This window comes from Neofelis nebulosa, chromosome 15 (assembly GCF_028018385.1).
Source record: "Neofelis nebulosa isolate mNeoNeb1 chromosome 15, mNeoNeb1.pri, whole genome shotgun sequence".
In the NCBI taxonomy this organism is placed as follows: Eukaryota; Metazoa; Chordata; class Mammalia; order Carnivora; family Felidae; genus Neofelis; species Neofelis nebulosa.
Window position 1 is genome coordinate 5233287 of NC_080796.1, and position 4692 is coordinate 5237978.

Sequence of the window (4692 nt, forward strand, 5' to 3'; positions counted from 1 at the left end):
CTGCATTTACAAAGAGGGGTGGCCTCTGCCGAGCCCTCCCCTTTCACACCTTCTTCATCGTTCGCTCCAACAAACCCAAGCGCGCACGGTTTATGAGACCGTGCCGCTGGCCTGGCCAGAAACCTGTGTACCTACAATGTCCAAGGCCTCGATGTGGAGTCGCTGGCAGGTGTCCTGTCCCCAGCCCTGATCCGCTTTGGCACCTGGGCTCACCTTGTAGATACTGTTTGCGACACACCTCCTGCATTTTCTTCCTGCGGCTGCTCCTTCCTACATGGGAGAGCGATCAGGTATCTCGACAGACACAGCACTTTCCTTATGAGTCTTTTCTTACTAGTTTTATTAGCCTTTTGCCCCACACAACCTTCTTATTCTTCCTCAGCTAAGCATCCCCTCATTCCCGTGTTCGTTCAACAGCTATCCGGATGGCATCGACTGCTCTCGGCCCGTGGGGAAACAAGAGACAACAATTCCCACCCAGGAGGATTATGTGTTCCAAAGAGGCGGGGGGGGGGGGGGCGCCCAAAAATTAACAAGAAAGCAATAAATGAATATGTGAAATTGCAACATGATGACAAATGTTTATTTGTTATAACGTGACATGTTTATTTTCCACCATGATAAATATTCTAGGAAAAAATAAGGCAAGATAAAAGAATGGGGGCAGTGGTAGGGTTTCGATTACAATCATCAAGACGGGACTTTGGGGCAGAGGCTTTAAAAAAGTGAAAACAAAAGGGCTGGGGAAAAGTGTTCCAAGACAGAAGGAACCCCCCCGGGCAAAGGCCCCAAGGCGGGTGCAAGAGAGTCAAATTCTGGACGTTCCAACTCGGAGGCCTGCAGCTCAGGCATGTTTCAGTTCCAGCTCAGACCCAGACTGGACTCTCTTCCAGAATGACTGATTTGCTGGCCTTTCTGTCTCCCCGCCTCAGCCCTGCAGACTCTTCCCCTCTGCACACTGCCCCCCGCCCCCACCGGGGGCATCGCAGGGGTCATGAGGGAAGACTGCAGCCTGGAGGCTGACAGGACTTGCCTCCTCCTCTGTCGCATCACCTGGGGTGACCCTTCGCCTTGGCAATGGCTGTTGGGACGGGTTCCCAGGTTCGACCCTGCTCCCCGGCCTCGTGCTTCACTCGTGTTGCCTGGTTTCCCAGCCATGCCTCCCTTGCCTGCCCAGATGCCCATCGCCCAGGAAACCAACCCCCTGCACAAATTCCTCTTCGTTAGCATAACTGGTGTTGCTTCTTATTCCTGGCTGGAGCTTGACTGATAAAGGGGCCAGAGAGAACTTTCCTGAAGTCACCAACCACGTTTTATTTGGCTCCGATTGCAAGCACTCAGCACAATCCCAGCAGGTGACAGTGCCCAAACAAGGTTTGTCGAACGAATAAGGCAAAAATATCCTCTCTATGCACCAGCTAAGTAAATTGAGACCAGTGCCTGCAGGCGTGACATCCAACCCCAACTTGCTCATTAAGCTCTCAGAAAGCCACCTTCTTCGGCAGAGCAAATGCAAGGTCTCCTTGTGAGCAGCACCCCCTGCCTGAACCCCTATAAAAGAACATCTTTTCTTTTATATTCATGCACTAAGGAAATACCACACCCCACTTTATTTTTGTATTTTATTTTTTTATTTTTTTAGAGAGAGTGTGTGTGAGCCAGGGAGTGGGGCTGCGGGAGAGAGAGAGAGAGAGAGAGGATCTCGAGCAGGGTCCACACTCAGCAAGGAGCCCAATTTGGGGCTCCATCCCATGACCCTGGGATCATGACCTGAGCCAAAATCAAGAGTCAATGCTCACCCAGGTTCAGTCGACATTCTTTATCAAAGCTTTAATCTATGATGAAGTCATCCTGGAAAACTCAGACTGCTTTGGGTCCGGTAACAAGCAGAGGAGAGACAGGATTTTGACACAGAATACTTTTTTTAAATGTTTATTTATTTTTGAGAGAGAGAGAGAGAGAGAGAGCACAACAGGAGAGGGGGCAGGCTCCAGTCTTCGAGCTGTCCGCACAGAGCCTGATGTGAGGCTCCATCCATGAACCGCAAGACCATGACCTGAGCCAAAGTCGAGTGCTAACCTACTGAGCCCAAGGTGCCCCCACACAGAATACTTTTGATGCACTTTTACATCTTAGCTCTGTCTCGACACAAGATCCCTTTTTTGGATTGCTATAACATCCTCCAGACTGGATTCCTTGCCACTACCTTGGGACACACAGCACATTGCTGTCCGGTATTTGTCCAAATCTCTCTTAACTAATTCACACAGCTTCATCACTTACTAGCTGTGTGGCCCTCGTAATTTGGTTAACCTCTCTGTGCTTTGGTTTCATTATCTTCAAATGGGGACAACGATAGTACCTATCTCATAAAATTGGTATAAGGTCTAAATAAGTTAATGTAGACAAGTACTTAGGACAAAATGAAACATGTGATGGCCATCATTGCTACACTTGAAAACGCTGTTATCCTCATGTTGCTTTGGGGATAAAATGCAATTGTGTAGCAGATATGGGTTTTCCTACTAGGAACCTCCAGCTATCTTTGCAGACTCACCCTCCACTTTTTCCCTCTGTACTACCCATCGTTACCTGTCTCCTCACCCCTCTGACAAAATCTACTCCCTTGCTAGAAGGTTCCGAGGGATGGACTTTCTAGCACCACTGTCTTCCCAGTCTTTTCTTATTGAGTGTCTTCATGTGTTTTTCTCGGCACTGGAATGTTCTCCTTCTGCCTCTCCCTCCACCACACATCCCTACTCGACCCTCAAGCCCCTCCCAGATGTGACTTCATAGAGAGGAAACGACTCATGTCCTCTAGACCAATGGGAGACTTCATACCTGATGAGTCAATAGCCCCCCTGTGCACCACCTCACACAGTTACATACTTGTCTCTCCTTACAGGAATCTTCCATCCCTGAAAGGCAGGAAATATACCCCAAAAAGAGGACTCCGGTGCCCACTATGTGTTCAGTTAATGAACAAGTAAATGAACTGATCGAGTAAGAGCAACTCAGAACGGACAGAGGCGTAGAGACCTTCACCTGCTGCCTTGTTCACCTGCCGCCTTGTTCACCTGCTGCCTTCACCTGTCACCTTCACCACCTGCTGCTTTCACCTGCCGCCGTTGCCTACTGCTTGCTTGACAGTAGGTGAGCCTTTGGGCCAGGTCACTTGTGATGCAAATAAACTCTAATTGGACCCCAACGTTGTCAGTTCATCCTACTACTTTTTAAAAAATTATGCTACAACGGTGTATAAATACACAGCACGTACTAGAAGTTGGTCCTCAAGATGATTAGTTTTGTACAAGTTCACAGCAGGGAAGCTCAATACACTAGTGTTTCACGCAAGGGTCGTTCCTCCAAAGGGGTCTGAAAAATGCAAATGTAACCTATTCCTCTTACTACAAAAGTCAAACTTGGAGGAAGAAGGATAAGGTCGTGGGAGAAGAGAGGCGAGTGCTCCAAGTTCAGGGCTACGAAAATGCCAGGAGAACCAGAAACAAGAGATAATCAGCAGTGAGGTGCTAGGGGGAGGTGAGTCCAGGGGGAGGTGCATCTAGGGGCAGGTGAGTCCATGGGGAGGTGAATCCAGGGGGAGGTGAGTCCAGGGGGAGGTGAATCCAGGGGCAGGTGAGTCCAAGGGGAGGTGAGTCCAGGGGGAGGTGAGTCCAGGGGGAGGTGAATCTAGGGGCAGGTGAGTCCAGGGAGAGGTGAATCCAGGGGGAGGTGAATCCAGGGGGAGGTGAATCCAGGGGGAGGTGAATCTAGGGGCAGGTGAGCCCAGGGAGAGGTGAGCCAAGAGGGAGGTGAACCCAGGGGGAGGTGAGTCCAGGGGGAGGTGAATCCAGGGGGAGGTGAGTCCAGGGGGAGGTGAATCTCGGGGCAGGTGAGTCAAGGGGAGGTGAATCTAGGGAGAGGTGAATCCAGGGGGAGGTGAATCCAGGGCAGATGAGTCCGGGGGGAGGTGAATCCAGGGCGGTGGGGGGTGAATCTAGGGGGAGGTGAATCCAGGGGGAGGTGAGCCCAGGGGGAGGTGAATCCTTCTCCTCCCCTTCCCCCTCCAGGTTCCTGAGACCCATCCCTCAAGAAAAGGTGCCACTTGGGAAGGACGGCCTCTAGGCACACCACAAACAAACTGAAAAGGCTTGAAATGATCCAAACAATGGGTGCCCTGTCTCATGCCTCCATAAGGTTTAAGCCCGGCATTGTTCCAGGCCACGTCCCCCCAGCAACCTTTCCCTCCTGGCTGGACTGTTTCCCCACCTGCGGTCCACGCGGGCTTTCTCCCTTTCTCCAAGGGCTTGGGAGGACAGTCTTGACCCGAATGATTTGGGAGCCTGACTCGAAAAAATCAATTCTGGCAAACTGAGCTCAGAGCATCCACAATATGCAAACCCTGTCTGGTGGGGACTGATGGCTCTCTCTGCTTCTGCACAGCTATTTGCTAGTTTAATGCTTCAGCACCTTTATTGTGTGGTCCCCTCCACCCACCCTGTGACTGTCTTTGTGTGAACTGTGGGCTTTGCTCTTGGGCTCTCCGGGTTTGTTTTGGTTTGGTTTGTCTTGTTTTTCTGAACCTCACCCGGAGGTCAGTGATTCTTAACCTTATTTCAGTTGTGGCTCCTTTTGAGAACGTGATGAAGGATATACATCCATCTCCACAAGACAAAGCGCGCACAGGCACGA

The 4692-nt window shown here is 50.8% G+C and overlaps 1 long non-coding RNA gene across 1 annotated transcript; it reads left to right on the top strand.

The window, feature by feature from the left end:
• Window positions 1-529: 529 nt before the first annotated feature.
• Window positions 530-3208, top strand: LOC131495975 (uncharacterized). The gene is made up of 2 exons (XR_009254231.1): window positions 530-1374; window positions 2906-3208. It is a non-coding gene; the product is annotated as an uncharacterized LOC131495975 (long non-coding RNA).
• The last annotated feature ends 1484 nt before the right edge of the window (window positions 3209-4692 follow it).